We start from the raw sequence: 19,047 nt of genomic DNA on the forward strand, positions 1-19,047 counted from the left end.
AATGAGATAGATGTAATTGTATTAAAGCAGTATGGACTGTCTGATTAACTGAAGGTTATTTACTCACATCCTCATTTGGTTGAACTCCGAATAGTGCATCTAACATGAAAGAAAAAATTAGAACTACTAAATCTGTTAACTATGTAGTTAAGGGAAGATGGATAAATTAACAGGTGTAAGCAATATTAAAGACAGGCTTTATGAAAAGAAGACCATATTCTGAAATCAAAAAATCATATACAACTGCAACAGATCTTAGGAGTGTCAATAGGTCAAAAAGCTAAGGCTGTGGGACAAAAAAAAAAAAGCTTCATGACGTGTATGCACACATATGAGTTGTGACACAAAAGCAGCTCAGCATCTCAACGCCTGTGTGTTCAAACAGCACCACACTTGCGTGCAAATATGAATTGCTGTGGACCGCATTTTTGTTTCTTTTATTTACTATTCTATGTTCGTGGACACGATTTGAGCAGCAAGTTAGAAAAAAAAAAATATATATATATATATATATATATATATATATATATATATATATATTATATATATATATATATATATATCAACAACACTCTATCCCAATCCTCGGATCGTTTCCCAAAAAAGAGCACTCAAGCCGTATAGCGCAGTTTACATGCCATATTTATTCATAGCATTTTGCAGTTTTTCAAAAAGGAGGGTTTAACAAACGCGTTTCGGCGTCTCTGCCTTCGTCAGTGTAAACCTGCTTAACATTTTGTACGTATTAAATAAAGTTTAATTACGACATTCAGTCACATGGTAAAAAGAAATAAAAACGGCACAACATATACAATTTTAGTCATTGTGGCGGCCATCTTTAAGTGATCAACATTACACTTAATGTGATATCTGTATTGACACCCATCAACAGTTCATTGTTCATTTATCCCATTATTATAGAGGATTCAACTGTTATTTAATCACAGTAATATTTATTCAGTTTTGTGGCTTATATTAGCTTTTTTTGGCCTGGATGTTTTGTGCCATTGGTTAACATGGTACCCAAAGTTATATAGCCCTGAATGGGCTATGTGCAGTATTATTTTAGAGTACAATGTAAGTTGTTTAAAATCGGACAGTATGGGGAAGTTTTAGCTGGAGGCAATTAGGATATGTTATGAGACGATGACAGTCATGTTATTAGGACCTACCCTATGTGAGCCCACATCTCCTCTTCATTATTCAATCCCCCCGGGGACTTTGTCTGGAGCATTATGATGAACCTCGATTCTAGGGTTCTGAGTTTCTTGACCCAATCACCCCCTCGCTCTGTTCTTAGCAGCTGATCAAGGACAAAACATGCTAGTAGGTTACTGTTGCTTTTGTGTGATAACTCAAAGTGGCGCGCAACAGGATAACTCTGATCTCTTGTGGTTATCGCTCTCATATGCTCCAAGACTCTTAGTTTAGTTTGTTTCGTGGTACTCTCTACATATTTTTTCCCACATGGGCACATGAGACAATATATAATGAACTCCGAATTGCAGATGAGCAATTTAGATATCATTGCCCTGCCTGTTTTCCCAGGGATTTGGTAGTCTTTGACTTTATGTGAGTTCTTGCACGCTTTGCATTTCATGCAAGGATAGAATCCGGTCACTGGTGGTTTCCTCGTTCTTTTGCAATCATAATGACAATTGACCAAATGATCCTTCAGAGAGTTTCCTCTCCTATATGTCACTAATGGGTGATCCGATAATGTTTTCCCCCAAAACGTTATCTGACTTGAGGATGTTCCAATTTTTCTTGAGAGCTTGAAACATCTCTGAAGATTTCTCTGAGAAGTTGGTAATTAATCTCAGTTTAGAATTGAATGCACCCCGCCGTGCGGCAAGAGGCACCCGTGGCAAAGTGGAGCAGCGGTTGGTGGAAGAGAGTAAAGGAGTGTATATATATATATATATACGGTTCACAGTCCTGCTCCGCTACTAAGAAAATGGACAGAGATCCAATCCGCACCAACGGAACCCACAGGTACAGACAACTCCACAGCGCAGAAAGTAAATTCAAAGTGGTTTATTCACACGCAATCGCCAGCATGACGCGTTTCGGTCACTACACGGTGACCTTGATCACATGCCCGACAGAACCAGTGAAAGTGCTTATAAAGGGTGACTAATTAACACACAAGCAGGGCGTACACATTAATGGAAACTGAAAAAACACTAAAATGTAGTTCATCCAAAGTGGAAAACAGACCCATATTTACAACGGTTAAAAATTATTATATACAATTAGAAAGTAGCCCAAGCATAAATGCAATACATTACCACAATTATATACAATTCCTCAATATTTTCATTAACCATTTTATACAATTTTTACAGTCTGCAAATCTGCTAAATTCATAACCATTTATATACAGCATATTTACATTCGTGATTCAATGTTGGAATCCACGGTCCACAGGATGATAGTGCAATATAATTTTTACCATCAATGTTGCCCTCTAAAGTGCTATTGTTAATTGATTTAATCCCTGAAGTGCAAAAACCCTAGTGCAAAATATAAAGTGCCCACTGCAATTTCAGCCAGAGTAAGAGTCAGGTCCCTGACCCTTGAGTACCTCATATGTGGCTGGCCGAAATATTAAAAGGAAAAAAATCGGGAAAGAGTAAGGGGAAGCTCAGGCTCAACCATGTTACACCATTAAGGAGGTTTACATGTTATGGTACTAATATTCAAGACTACCCGTAACCCTATATAAACAACATGACTGCAACGGTTAACAAAGAAGTATCCTAAATTCATATTGCACATTAAGTATATTTGAGGGAACCCATATTAGGACAAAGTGCCTTGATAATCACCCCATAAGGATACTAAATGTAAACTGAAAAATTCATCCCCGAGCGGATCAATCACACCCTCTTATGACAATATTATATATCCATCAGTGTAAAACTGCAGGTGATCTTGAGACAGGGGGATTAAATCACAGACAGCGGTTCTGCAAAGTAGTTCCTGCACACAGGATAGATACAAGGAAAATAATCCACCAATCTAATTTCAGAATTACTAAATAGTCCTCCAAGAGTCATACTATACTGGAGGCTGGGTTCGGGGAGGCTTATACATAATATACAGCTGGAAGGCTGGCCCATGGAGTTATCTGACCAGATTCAATGAATAGATATTATAAAAAACAATGAAGGTCCTCTCCCGTATTTAACCCATTAGGAATCCTCGTATCTAGCAGCAAGATATACTTGCTCTCCAACTGCCTGAGAGATTTTTCTCTATTGCCACCTCTGATACTTTTAGGGACTCCGTCAATGATGAAATAGCTTAAATGGTTCACATTCCTCTGATGGACCAAGCCAAAGTGCCGAGCGACCGGGTATTTCTCATCGGAATTGACAATGGCCCTGAGGTGCTGGAGTATGCGATTAAAGGCTTGTAGCTTAGTACTACCAACGTACTTGAGCCCACAAGTACATTGGAGCACATAAACCACAAAATCTGACCGGCAAGTGTAATGCCCCTTTATCGCAATTGGAGATGGATCAAATGCAGATCTGTACTCCTTGGTGGAAACACCAAATTTACAAGCTCTGCACGAGATGCACTTGTAAAAACCTGACTTCTCAAATACCCCCTCTTTTTTGGGAATAACCTCAGGGCTAGATCTAACCAGGGCATCTCGCATGGAGGGTGCCCTTCTGAAAGTTATAGTCGGTTCCTCAGGTAGTAAAGGGGCTACACTAATATCTGTTTTTAACAGTGGCCAGTGTTTTTTAAGAATGCCTCTCATTTTCCTCTCCTCACTGTTGAAGGTAGTGATCATACTTATTCTCTCAGGGACTTCAGACTTAGATTCTCGTCTTATCCTGATGGCTTTAGTGGAGTTAAGATATTTATCTCGGTTCAACTCATTTGCTTTATTCAAAGCCTCTCTGAGATCAATGGTGCGATAGCCTCTAGCAACAAATCTTTTAAACGCCTCAGTTTGGCATTTTTCCAAGTCAACCTCCGAACTGCATATCCTACGAATACGCAGGAATTCCCCATAGGGGATACTTTTCACGAGGTGACCCGGGTGCGCACTTCCGGCGTGCAATATAGAATTGCCCGCTGTGGGCTTTCTATGAAGTCTAGTGTGAAGTTTCCCATTCTGGACATAGATCTCAACGTCCAGGAATTGGATCATCACTTTACTGATCTGAGACGTGAATTTGAGATTAAGATGATTATCATTAATAGCTCTCACAAATTCAGTAGCTGACTCCTCAGATCCTCTCCAAACCATACAGATATCATCTATAAAACGCCAGAAGTGAGCTATTTTGTTTGGGAACTTGGTAGCGAGTGACCCCATGAGGACATGCTCCTCCCACCACCCAACATGGAGACATGCGTAGGTGGGGGAAAAAACATGCCCCCATGGCCACTCCTCTTAGCTGCTGGTAAACTTCCTTATTGTATAGGAAATAATTTTTGTTTAAACAAAGCTCCAACATTTTCAGAAGCATGTTGCTATGCTGACTAAAAGCAATATCACGTTTGTTCAGAAAGTATTTGACAGCATTAAGTCCATCATGATGTGCTATACTAGTATATAGAGAATCTATATCTAGCGCTATCAAAATTGACTCATTGTCCCATACAATGTCATTGATTTTAGATAGAAAATGCCCCGTGTCCTTGATAAAAGAGGGTAATGACTCCACAAATTCATGCAGGAAATGGTCCACATAACGTGATACAGATTCTAACAAGCTGCCCTGGGCCGAGATGATGGGCCGGCCGGGCACTGGAATGGTTTGCTTGTGAATCTTTGGTATTAAGTAAAAAAAAGGGGTTATTGGAAAGTCATTTTCCAGGAATGCTAGTTCTTGTTTACTTAACAGACCTTCACGCCTCCATTCACTGAGATCTTTATGTACTTTCTCCTTGAGGCGCAAAATGTCAATATAGTTACCTTTCCTGTAGCAAGTTTCATTGCTCAAATGTCTTTCTGCTTCAGCCATATACTGGACCCGAGGCCTGATGACAGTATTGCCTCCTTTGTCCGCTTTATTTATGATGAGATTGGAATCACTCCTCAATTTCTTCATGAGTTTGTAATATTGTTTTTCCATATATCTCATACGTTTGTTTTTACGAGACGTGTCATGTTGCAGTTTCTTTAACTCTTCCACCACCATATCCCCAAACGCATCTATATTGTCCTTAGGCATTATTGGGTAAAATGTGGATGGTGGTTTAAACTTTGTAGCGCAAGGAAGGTAGGTTCTTAGATTTTGTTGAGTTGTCCCAGGGACAAAATCCTCTTCCAGTGCTAGTTCTTGTGCAACTATCAAAGCATTTGTGTCAGAAATTGAAAATACTCTGGATGGCTGAGTTTTATTGACAATGTCAGAGGCTTTAGATTGCGCATTCGACAATTTGAAGTGTTTCTTAAGTTTTAATTTTCTTATGAATTTGAACACATCAACCCGGGTTTGCACATAATTGAATGAATTTTTCGGACAGTACGACAAACCCAGGGATAAAAGTTGCAATTCAGCTTTGTCTAGCACCACATCCGATAAATTGATCACTGTATTACACTCAACATTGTCCGTGATCTGTTCCCCACTGTTAGAATTACATATTGCCTCATTATTCAAATCAGCTGCGGATGAAATATGTTGGAGGGAGGAAGGTGATTCTACCATTTCTTTCCTTTTCCTCTCCCTCTCTTTGGTTTCCCTTTGGCGCCTACATTTTCTCCTTGCGCTGCGTTTTTTGTTTGCTGCTGTTCGTTTATTTTTCTTTGCTGCCGGGTTTGTGGTCGCAATGTTTTGAATCTGTCCTCGACCATAACACCCAGTTCCTCTGAAGGAGTGTATTTAGTAGGCACTGGACCTAGATTAGAGCCCCCTGCTGAGTTATCTTCTGAGTCACTACCACTAGTGACAGAGCTCATCTCTGGTTCAGATAAATCCACATTCTGATTATTACTGGCAGTTTGTGTGGTAACCTTGGGTGCCATTGCTTGTCTTTTAACATTGTCAAACTTGCGCGCAAATGTAAAAATTCTACCAGTCTCATAATCGTGTTTGTCACGAGCAAACTTGTATTGTTTCCTCGTGCTGATGGTTTCCTGGTGCTTAGCAAGTCTGACATCGATTTCTTCTCTCGTTTTTTTAATAAATTGTTGATCTTTTTCAGTTTCCAGTTCCTTATTCAATTTCTCTATGTCCTGCAAAATCTCATTGCGGTCAATTTCAGCATACTTGATTAACAGACTGACCATGTTCATTGAAGCGTCTAAGTTCCCAGTTGCCCATTCCTTTAACATAAGAGGGTTGGGATTTTCAAATGATGGTGCAATCAGGATCCTCAACCCTCTGGGAACTCGACCCACTTCCTGATATTTTTGTAAAGACCGTTTTTCCCACCATTTAGTGGTTTCCATTCGGAGCAGTTTTTCCAGTTTTTTCATTTTACTTTTTAAATCAATACTTTCATTTTTCGATGTCACAAGTTCATTTGAGTTGTTAGGGGTAGGTAGATTTTCAAACATAGCATCCGCTAGAGCCTCCCGGTTCCGTAAGGCTTCTGCCGGCGTGGTCATTGTGCGAGTTTATAAACCTTATGCTTTGAGATCCGACTGAAAGAAATCCGTTATCAGCCGGAAATTGTCGTGCTTGCGCGTTTCCTTTCCCCCGTTTATCGGCAAAATGCTATTGAAATCAGCATGACAACCACAGTTCGCTGGCTTACCACAGAGCTTCACCGGCGGCGTCTCCTCAGTGTCCTCCGACCCACAGGAGACTCACGAACGGTCGCCAGTAGGTAGTTATAGTTAGGATTTTTTTCAATGTTAAATCTCAAAATTCTATTTGGAATAACTTTGGCGCCGGTTGACGAATCTGCCTGAAAATTTCCTCAAAATGGCCTCGTCGAGCTCCGGTCCTGCCCTGAAAGTTTGGGGGGGGATGCGTCAAGCGGGGGTCGAGATAAAAGGGGGGTCCCCCTCACTTTTAGCCCGAACGGCTGAATGGATTTACACCAAACGTGGCAAAATTGTAGGGACTGGTAGTCCGATGTGCCTTTGCTATGTCTCAAGATATGTGCTCCAGTGTATTTTGAGTAATTTAGGTTAAAAAAATATATATATCTATAAGCGCGCCCCGGTACGCGCTCCGGGGAGCGCTCCGGGCGCGACACGCGTCTTGCGCGCAGAAAGCTGATTGGTTCTTGGGTGTCTGTAAACATTCGAAACAGTCCGGAGCGGCCGCCATCTTGAGTCTCGGTAGGATCGAGACACAAGAGGTAGCCAAAACAAAGGGGGAATTGACCATAAGGGGCAGGGTAGACCCCCCCCCAGACCCCCTAGGTTTGATGTGGGGGCTATGAAAGGGTCCTGCTGGGCAAAAAAAAAAAATTTAAAAAAAAAAAAAATCGATTTGCGCGGGGGGAGCGCCCGGTACGCGCACCGGGGAGAAAAGAGAAAGGCAGAGTTTAAAAATGTAAGTCATTTTATACAAATGGGAGGTAGTTCTGAAAATAACTTTTTTTTTGTTGTTTTATATTTTTTGCTTTGTTTTTTGGAACATTTTTTTTGGATTTTCAGAACAATTTTATATTTTTTTTGTAGTTTTTCTGGGGTGAAACAAAAGACAGGGAATTGCAAACAGCTCAACTGGAGCAAAAAAAATTTAATTAATTAAGGTTGCTTCCTGGTTCGCGCACCGGGGCGCTTCAAACAAGTATGCTCTCCGGGGCGCGCACCGGGAGCGCTCCAAGGCAAAAAAAAAATTTTTTAAAAAGGGAAAAATTGTAGGGACTGGTAGCCCGATGTGCCTTTGCTATACTCAAGTGGTTTTTACGAAAATTAACTTTCAAATAAATATATATTGTGCTACATTGGGCTACATATATGTTAGAGCCCAAATGTAGCCCAAAGATGGCCACCAGAGACAAAAAAAACCCACAAATGTAGCCCAAATATCAGCCATATGTAGCGCAACTATAGCCCAATGATAGAATGTACCAGAGTGTTCTAAAGAACAACTAGAGCGTTAACAGTCTTACTTATAAAGTGAGACTTATAGTTAGGAATTAGCATTTAAAAAACCTATGAAATTCACTGAAAAAACCATAGGTTTCACACCAGTTATAGTTAGGAATTAGCATTTAAAAAACCTATTAAATTCACTGAAAAAAACATAGGTTTCACACCAGTTATAGTTAGCTGGAAATTTTACTGACATAAAACCATTGAAATTCCACGTTATAGTTAGTTGGACTCACTATAACTTGCGCGTGTAATGCACTGCTGATGACGTCACATATTACATCACTCATGACATGGTCAGTGACATCACTCATGACATCACTGATGACTCCATCCTTGTGACAGAGTGACAGACCTCCTTTCAGCTTAATGTAACCCTTGAAACACATATTCAAAAATAGAAACTGACATTTACAAAAAAGTGGAGATACCTATACCAGTTACAACAACCAATTCAGTAATTCCACCATTTATATACACATCCACTCATTCACCAACAGTTCTATATAGTCATTCATACATATACTCACTTATCATATGTAGTGAGACACCTTTACATCCGTTAACACACCGACAGTCTTCCAAAAGTTACTCACACATGCAAATAAACTATTGAACATCCATTTATTTGCATATACAGCTATACATACACTAGCACATTACTTCTAAGGAAACTTACACATACTTACTCTCATAAACAATCACTTATAGAAACACATACTTTTTTATCAGGAACTCTTTCAATCTCTCACTCTCATATATACTCACTTATATACATCAATACTCACATATACTAGATTAAAACATATGTAGTTACTCATAAAGGCACTAGTGAGACAGTCATTCACTCATCAACACACACATACACACACTCTTCCACCCATACAGTCCTGCACATATGCTGTCTTCAAAACACCTACAAACAGTGAGTTAGTCATTGATGCATCTATGTGCTAAGTAACACTCCCACCAAACCATACAGACACTCATACTGATACTAAAAAAACATCTAATAACACATATACACACACATGTAGCTACTCACCAACCCATGCAGCCACTTATACACAAAGTGAAACACTGATACAAACATTTAAATATTTAAACAATACTCGCTAATATATGTATTCACTAAGATACACTAAATAAGCCAGTTAACCAATAATTTTTTTTAAAAAAAACATCCATTAAGACACTTATTTAAACATTTATTCTTCCATCGACCTTTACATATACATATATAAAACATTTATTTTTAGAAAGACACACATTTACTGGATGGTGTCATCAGTGATGTCATGAGTGATGTCACTGACCATGTCATGAGTGATGTAATATGTGACGTCATCAGCAGTGCATTACACGCGCAAGTTATAGTGAGTCCAACTAACTATAACGTGGAATTTCAATGGTTTTATGTCAGTAAAATTTCCAGCTAACTATAACTGGTGTGAAACCTATGGTTTTTTCAGTGAATATATATATATAAGAATTTAACATTTGCAAAAGCACATTATCAAAATAGAGTAATATAGCAGCAAATAAAGGCTACCAGACTGTCCTAAAAACAATAACACTATTTTTGATCGAAAAGCCAGTTCTAGAGGTCCTTTCTTAATGTGTGCAGGGTGGGGAGAGCGTCTGATGATCACAGGGAGCTCGTTCGAGGTCTCGGCTGCGATGTAAGAGAAGGCTCTCCTGCCCATTCGGCTTCTGCAGATGCGGGGGAACTCCCAGTCATGCGCACTAGTGTCGAGTCTGGCTGACTGCTGCACATCAGGAGAGCAAGGGTTGATCAACGTCGCAACCCTCGGCCTCCTAATGGGCAGGCGGGCGGTGAGTATTACTGCTAAGCCAATCCTGGCGCTGTTGAAGCTGCGTCAGTATTGGCTGAGAGGGTTTGCCATTCCAGTGACGCGGCGGTTGCTGTACAAGAGAACGTTGAAGGCGCCAATTCGGGACCCCGGTGTGAGAAGTTTTCCTGGCATATGCTGTCCACTATTCTAGTGGGTACCTTGCACCAGTCCAAACGACCCCTTATTGATGGTAGGTTAAAGACAACCTTATAGAAAGCTATCCTAGTGGTAGCTGTGGAGAGCAGCCTTTAGGCTAAGTCTTGAAGGAATGTAAAGCAGCTTATTTTATCAGTCTATAGTCTCGCGAGTGATCAAATGAAAGGAGAACCATATATATATATATATATATATATATATATATATATATATATATATATATATATATATATATATATATATATGAAATCCGATATCGTTCAATGCACACAGCATCATTCCTCCATTCCACAGGAAAACGAACAAGTCGGACCCAAAGCTTCGTGCAAAAAGTTAAGTGTTCTTTATTTCAAAAATAAAACCCAAGCAGTCCTGCATGACGCGTTTCGCCTCTAGCCAGAGGCTTGATCACATGATACGCTAGTAGAGCTAAAAAGAGGCTTTTTAAGGCATTTACAAACCAATAACAGGCGGAGTTCTGTGTATAGAAAAAACCGTCCAAGTTAACCCATTGTGGTATCGCTTGCTTTGCATATGTATGTAGCGATATTACTCTTGAATAAAAGGCATAGTGCCACAATCAGCTCATGTAAATTATGTTCTTACTATTTACACACTTAATGAATTACATCTATCATAGATACAAATATATATACATTTTCATAAATAATTAAAATTCATGATATATACATATTATTTACAATAAAAGACATAGTGTCCACTGTGCAAATCCTATATGTAATTCTTATTGTTGAATATATCAAAGTGTGCAAATATTGGCAGATAAAGTGCAACGTGCTGTAAACATTTCTGCCTCTAATATCACATACATTGTGTATTTTCTAAGAGCATAAATATACTTTTTGTATATGGGTTCATGGGAATGAACCCTTATTTACTTGAGATCTCAATTTCACAAAACCACATCTATATAATGCTTTCAACAAAATTATTGGTTATTTTGTGCCTACTTATTCTGACCTCTTAAAGACTCCACGAAAAAGAATACCCCAGTGCAAATAATATATCACTGTGAAAAAAATAATAATAAAGTGATTATTTCTTTTCCTTTTTCGTTTTTTTCTCTCTGATTTATATTTGTGTGAGTATTAAAAAAAATGTGACATTTATTCTGTTATCACAAACATGGAGTGGGAGGAGAAAGAATACATTTGAACCTTGTATTAGATGTAATTTCTTTCTTAGATATGGTAGACCAGGCCCACCACCTTTGATGTTTCACTTTCCCGCTAATTCCACACTTTATGACTCATTCATTTAAATTTATTTTATTTTAAGAACATCTTATAGTTTTATGTTTTTGTCCTGGGCTTGTTATTCTAATTTACAAGGGGCCAATGTTTACGTTCTTTGTTCATTATAGACAAGTGTACAGATCTTCCCCTGCATTCAGGCCCCTAGGGGCCTTACTGTCCAGTTCGATAATGTACCTTGTCTCCAAGAGGCGCAATTTGGCCTCTCTGTCTCCTCCTCTTTTTAGTGGCGGCACGCAATCTATGGCATAATAAAGAAGGCCCTTCGGGTCACTGTGGTGAACCTTCTCAAAATGGCGTGCCACCGGGTAGGTCTGATCTTTCCCCACTATTGCCCTGATGTGTTGCAATACCCGTTTGTGCACAGGCAAGCGTGTGCTGCCTATATACCGGAGCTCACACGGGCATTGCAACACATACACGGCAAAGTCAGTCTTGCAGGACATGCGTTTCTTTATCTGATACGGCTTACTGGAGAAAGGTGATATGTATTGGGTTTTGCTACACCCATTTTTACATGCCTTGCATGAAGCACATTTTTTAAAACCGCCTCCCAAAGCTCCCCAAGTATCAGAAATAGGTTTTTCCAGGAAGTTCTTAACCAGTCTATCTGACATAGAAACTGACTTTCTGAAGGTGATTTCAGGTTTTTTGACCATGTGCTTGCCAATAACGGGATCCCCCGTGATTAGATTCCAATTTTTATAAAAAATGCGTCTGATTTCCTTATGTTGTTTACAAAAGGTGACAATTACTCTCGGTGCAATCAGATTGGTGTTATCCATGGTCCCTTTCTTTGGTACAATTTTCTTACACAGAGCCTCATCTCTCGAAATTGTAAGTGATCTGTTTATAGCTCGCTGAATTGTTTTGCCAGAATACCCACGAGTCATGAAACGTTTTTTGCTTTCAAGTTGCAATTCGTGGCATTCTGTCTCCGAGCTACAAATCCGCCTGATTCGCAGCATTTCCCCAAAGGGGATGCTGTTAATCAGGTGTCGCGGGTGCTGACTAGACGCATGCAGTATTGTGTTACCTGCTGTTGGCTTTCTATGCATTCTAGTAGCTAATCTGTCACCCACTACATATACTTCAGTGTCAAGGAACACAACTGCTCTATCATTGATGCATGAAGTGAATTCCAGATTTAGGTCATTCTTGTTTAAGTCTGAAATAAACATTTCTGCTGCTGTTCTAGAACCCCGCCAGATTAAGAACAAATCATCTATGTACCGTAAGTACAAAGGTACATGTTGTCGCATAGTGTTATGCAAAGGGCCACCTAGTACGCACTCTTCCCAGAGACCCATGTGGAGACATGCCAGACTCGGAGAAAAGCACGACCCCATGGCGACCCCTCGCACCTGCTGGTATAGTTGATTGTTAAACAGGAAGAAGTTTTGTTCAAGGCAGAGTTTTATCATGGATAACAGCATTTTGTTGTGCGCAGTGAAATTCATAGGCCGTTTGTTCAGATAGAATTCCACTGCCCGCACTCCATCTGCATGTCTAATTGATGTATACAGTGATGTAACGTCTAGTGTTATGAGCAAACATTCCTCATTCCACACTGCATTGTTCACCTTTCTAATAAAATCAGAAGTGTCTTGTACAAAGGAATTTAGGCCTTTCACCCAGTCCTGGAGGAAGAAGTCTATATACCGGGAAATATTCTCCGTTGAGCTATTTATCGCCGATATTATTGGGCGACCCGGTGGTGTGGTGGCATCCTTATGAATCTTAGGAATTAAATAAAAAGATGGTATTACTGGATGGTCTTTCCTAAGGAACTTATATTCATCATCTGTCAACAGTTTTGCACTTCTCCATGCTACCAATTTGGCGCTCTGTTCCTGCCAAGATAGTTTCAATATTGCCATATTGCTTTTTCTGTAGCATATGGTATCCAGTAGTTGTTTCTCAGCTTCCGCTACATACAGATCTCTAGGCCACAGTACAATATTTCCGCCTTTATCGGCCTGGCGGACAATTACATTTTTGTCTGTTTCTAGTTTCTTAATTAGACTGTAGTAGCATTGGTTCTTTTTATTCGCCATTTTCTCTTTTTGGTTAGTTTTAGTGTACAGCTGTTTGAGTTCCTTGGTTATCAGATCGTGATACACATCAATGTTATCGTTCAATAGAATCGGAGAGCAAGGGTTGATCAACGTCGCAACCCTCGGCCTCCTAATGGGCAGGCGGGCGGTGAGTATTACTGCTAAGCCAATCCTGGCGCTGTTGAAGCTGCGTCAGTATTGGCTGAGAGGGTTTGCCATTCCAGTGACGCGGCGGTTGCTGTACAAGAGAACGTTGAAGGCGCCAATTCGGGACCCCGGTGTGAGAAGTTTTCCTGGCATATGCTGTCCACTATTCTAGTGGGTACCTTGCACCAGTCCAAACGACCCCTTATTGATGGTAGGTTAAAGACAACCTTATAGAAAGCTATCCTAGTGGTAGCTGTGGAGAGCAGCCTTTAGGCTAAGTCTTGAAGGAATGTAAAGCAGCTTATTTTATCAGTCTATAGTCTCGCGAGTGATCAAATGAAAGGAGAACCATATATATATATATATATATATATATATATATATATATATAATATGTATTTATTCTAAACACACCCCTCTAGTCTCTTTATGAGGCTAGAGGCAAAAGTACAATACAATTACTTAAACAGCACACAGTAAATTAGCACAGAATACGTTTTGCCCTAGGGGCCTCACAAACCATATACTAAGAAAGTGGTATAAGAACCACAAGAGGGATAGAAGCCAGGCCTAGGGCCTGTAGAACCGCTGGGGCAACCAGCCAAAGTAGGGACGCAGGTGACCCACGGGGGACGTGTGCATGGTCTAAACACAGCCGCAAATCACCATAGACTTCTATGTAGAAAATCCAAATTAGATTTTCTTAGATTAGGGACACTTACAAGTGGACTAGGAACAAACCCCTTCAGTACTGGATACTTGGAGTCTCAAGACCCACGGGAGCACCGAAGTACTCATGTTACCTCACCCAGGGAAGCCGGGTGCATAGGTGTCTTTTTGTGTCGGGTTTCGTTGTCGTTTCCTATGGAGATTTGCAAAGGAGTGCTGCAGAAGATCAGATGAAGAGACTCCGGATGGATCGCAGATCTGAAGAACCTGAAAGCAGAGGGGACAGAATCTGGGTCACTACCCAGTGACCAGGGAGGCAACAAGAAGATGCCAGCCGATGGTGGGTGTTTTCAGGTGAAGCTTGACTCTTCACCCACGATTCCAGGAGGCATGGACGACAACCAGGAGCTGGATTCGAGCTGTCCCACGTCGAGTGCTGCTTCGGTATCAGGATTGGACCCAACAAGCCTTGGCAACACCAACCCACGCAGAATGCAAAGATTGACTTCGGTGCAGACCAGCAAGGTCTGAGGGACTCACCCTTTGGAGGGGAGTCAGGGCACATCTGGAGCAACCAGGAAAGCCCAAGAAACAAAAGAGATTCCTTCGTCGGGACCCACCAGTCGACGGACCAGGGATCACGAAAGGGCCTCTAGCAGAAAAGCAGGAAGCAGGCCCACGGAACACTCGTGGAGTGTAGACCCTGAGCAAAAGATGCTCAGGGCTTGGACTACAAGTAGCCCAATACACAACTTCGGGAAAGCTCGGGAAGTCGATGCACGAGTAAATATGCTGGATGTCCAGGAGTTCCGGTCCCACGTCTCTTGTATCGGCTACAGGTCTCAGCTTTGCTGGGATCTCGTGTTGGCCTCAGAGATGTCTGGAAGTCCGTGTCCTGTGTCGCAGATTCTTCAGGATCCGGCGGGAGCCTCCAAAATGCAGACCATCAAGATGCTTCTTTGGTGCCTGTTTGAATAGGGGAGTCACTCGACCCCAAGGGAGATTTCATCCGTCTTCCAGTCGAAATGGAATGTCGAAGGTCCAAGATTTCTCTATCAGAGATTCGTCCAGGATATGGACTGGGTTGCTATACTTATACCAAGTTTAGGGGATGCACTAACTCCAAGGTCCCACCTTTGGGAGGACCTGGGGAGGGGGTGGTTACACCTCTTCTCCTTTGTCCAGTTTCGCGCCAGAGCTGGGGCTGGGTGCCCCGACAAACGGTTTGAACTGGGAAATGCATGGGGACACCTTGTGTGCCCCAGGCACTGTCTGAAAAGCATACACTGAATGCACCCACCCTGCCCCAATACACTAAAGCCTCTCTGGGGAGGTGGTTACACACCCTATGACAGGAAACCAATTGTCCAGGCCTCCCCTGTCGGAGTTTCGTCCAGCAGCAGGAGGTCAGACTCGTGTCTGTGGCAGCAGCATCCATTTTGTGATGCTGGGGCTCTGTTTAACTTTTACCAGGCAGACCAGTGTGTACATGTCTTCACCCTTTAGAGGGTGGAATGCTACCCCCACCGCCAGAACTGGCGGGAGAGGGCTGGGGGGGTGGGTGGATGGGGGAGGGGGTAGTATTCCAAAGTGTTTGACACCAAACACAACATGTTTTGATAAAGCCCGTCCAAAGTTAGCATTAACCGCGAGAATTATCAGGCACTTATGGTATGGCCATATCACAGAACAGCTATAAGGAAGGAATTCCGAAAACTGCAGAGGGCTCATAGGGTACCCTCTCACACAAAGCCAAGCACTCTGCCTCCAGGATTGTCAAGGCCTGCCATAGGAGTGACTTATAGGTTTATATGTGTCGGTTTTAAAAGGTAGATATAAGTATACTATATCTAAGTAAGAGGTGCAAGCACCACCTTACCCAGGCTGCAGTAGCAGACCTGTGGTGTCATTTCGGAAGGCTTCCCAGGGGTGGCATAATACATGCTTCAGCCCTTGGTAGGTCTCTGGGGTACCTATGCCCTTGGTACCTAAGGTACCATATACTAGGGACTCACAAGGGTTACCCAGTAACCAATTTGGAGTGTACATGCAATAAGTTTAGAGAGGGAAACAGATAGGCTGGGACCCTGCATTGCAGGATCCCAGACAAACAGTAAAAAACCATCAAAACACCAGGCAAAAAGTGGGGGTAACCATGCAGTCGGATTCCACCTTCCTACACCCGGCACAACAACAGTTTAATCTCCCCCGGCCCCCACGCCCGCGCGTATTGCGAGCTGCGACTATTCAGGATGCAGCCATGCGGAGAGGATGTGGCTTGAGGGCTAGAGCGATCGACCCAGACGGATGGGGAACCTAGGTTCGAGTCTCGTGAGAGGCTCGACATCAACCTGTGATTCTGGGCAAATCAGTACGGAGAGATTGAAGTGATTTGAAATTAATGTGTTTTGTAATGAAACGCAGCTGGGGCTCTTGTAAAGCGCGTGCCGTTGCTTTGGATTGAGTCTGCGCATCATAAAAAAGGATGTGGTTAGTTTATTTCTGTTCCTGGATTGCTTGTCTGTCGAAAGACTCTTCCAGCGCATTAGGCCAATTGCCACTGCCAAAGCATTGCACTGATTGCAGAGAGTCAGTCTGGGAGTGAAAGGGCCAGCGAGGTGGGTAGGAATTGCTGGACGGCAGTGTTCCGGCTGAACGGCCCTGCTGCATGAACCCAGCCTGCCTTAGATCACAGGCAGTGTCAGCGCTGCAGCGAGCACGCCGCACACGAGGCGGAAGCAAGGTGGGGGAGTCAGAGAGGGGGTTTGTTTATGAACTCAACCTCTCACTCTAGGATGTCTGGGCCTGGCCTCGGGGACAGAATGTTCCAGGCAGGCCACCGTCACGCTAATAGCGTGATGCTAACAGCACTATGTATGGCCTGCTGTGTTAGTTACTTTACAATCCTTAACATGTTGATTGCTGAGCACATGTGGGTCAGGCAATCCGTGCAATTAACCAGGCCAATCAGTGGTCCTTATATGTCAACAGTGTTAGATTGGGGGGGGGGGGGTCTCTAGTTGGCACAGGTAGGTACTTGTGACAAACAGGAACCCTTGCCTATAGTCAGGGTAAGGGGGTATACTCCTAAAATATCCCCTGCTCACCCCCTTGGTAGCTTGGCACGAGCAGACAGGCTTATCTCAGAGGCAGTGTGTAAAAATTTGTGACCACATACAGTAGACCAGTGACAACACTATAGATGGAAACCACACAGTTGTATATTAAAATTAAGTATTCTTTATATAGACTTAACAGAAGACCACAAACGACAAAAATCCACAATACTATACTTAAAAATGGTAGTTTTAGCTTAGTTCAGTTCAGTTCTTAAGATGAAACACTTTGCGTCAATGTACCTTACGATGCGTTGCGCTTCCACAACAAGCAATGTTGCAGCAATGGAAATGCGGCAAAGTTCCGGTGCAAAGAAATAAAGACGTGAAGATCTTCCAGATGCGGCACACTTCTCTAAGATGATGCGGGAAGTCTCGGTTCGATGAGTCAGCTGCAGCGGTGACACCCTTGTTCAGCGATGCGACGGCAACAGCTTCAGCTTCAGCACTCTTTTCCGACGTTGCGAGAGGCTTACGTACAATGCGTCAACTACAGCAGCGAAATCCAAGATGTGACGGCAGCAGCTCCGACGGCGGCACACTTCTCCGTGGATGCGAGGCGCTTTTCTTGATGCGGTGCAATGCAACGGCAGCAGCAGCGACACGCTTCTTCCTTGTGGCGAGACACTTCTCTCCATGCGGTGCATTACGACAGCTACAGCGGCGACACCCTCCTTCGGAGTTGCGACGGCGTCACACTTCTTCCTCTTGAGTCGTGCTTCCAGCTCCTTGCGACACGCAGACCCTCAGAAGGCCCCAAAACAGCAGCAGGCCGTTCCAAAGAACTCTGGGGAGCTGGAGGTTGAAGTCTGTTGTCCCTGAGACTTCTGCCGGTGACCAGCTCTCTTCCAAGCCCTTGGAGATCCTTACATGTTGAAAATAAAGTACACAAAGTTCCTTTCTCCTTCCTTTGGCAGTCAGGCAACAACTGCAGGCCAATCCCCCAAGCAGCACTTCAGCTTAGAGATAGTCTCTCCTCCGTTTCTTCAGGTTCCTCTCCTCAGTAAAGGTTTCTTCTTGTTTGTCCAAAAGTGATCTAATTTCTTGGGATCAGGGTCCCAATATTTATACCCCAAAATCCTTTGTCCTCTGAGGGCAGAGGGGCCTTTGCCCAGTCCAAACCAGTTCTGGAGCACTCGGTTTACAAGACTCCTTCTTTCCTTTCACAGTGCAGGGCAGAAACATCGTGTAGGCCGCCTCACGCTGTTCAAGGACCCCCATTGTGGACCTGCACCTTCCTGACTCCAGACTCTTGGACCAGGGCAACGTTCCCCCCGATTTCTTTGCAATTACGTAGATTCTATCCCTAAAGATTCACTTGAAATATTACTTTCACCAAAGCGATCTTCAGCTTATCTTGATCGGGGTTTCAAGCTTAATTATTAATTCTTTAGGCAATCATTTTTGTCCTGAGGATGAACCATTAATTTGTGAGGTTCGAAACGTCGTTGACAATAAGTGCACTAAATGCATAGTTAACATACAACTTGAGCATGCATATGTGTATACTGAGGATTATCATTTTGCAATTTTAATTGTCAGATAACCTATTTTTGCCTGAATATTCCTTCCCTTGTGTTTGTTCCCAAAGTGTGTTAGTTGGACATCGGCTGGTGTCCCACTTCCATCGCACTTTGTGTTCTATTCCTCTTGTTTTATATTATTCTTATCAAGAAATTAAAGTGTCCGGCTGGGCATTCTTAAAAATATAGCTCTATCTAGTCTATATTTATTGTCAGAATT

The 19,047-nt window shown here is 42.4% G+C and overlaps 1 protein-coding gene across 1 annotated transcript in view; it reads right to left on the reverse strand.

The window, feature by feature from the left end:
* Positions 1-19,047, reverse strand: part of NSD2 (nuclear receptor binding SET domain protein 2) — a 1,128,833-nt gene that overhangs the window by 23,520 nt on the left and 1,086,266 nt on the right. The window lies entirely within an intron of this gene.

Source organism: Lissotriton vulgaris, chromosome 3_2, assembly GCF_964263255.1.
Source record: "Lissotriton vulgaris chromosome 3_2, aLisVul1.2, whole genome shotgun sequence".
Lineage (NCBI taxonomy): Eukaryota > Metazoa > Chordata > Amphibia > Caudata > Salamandridae > Lissotriton > Lissotriton vulgaris.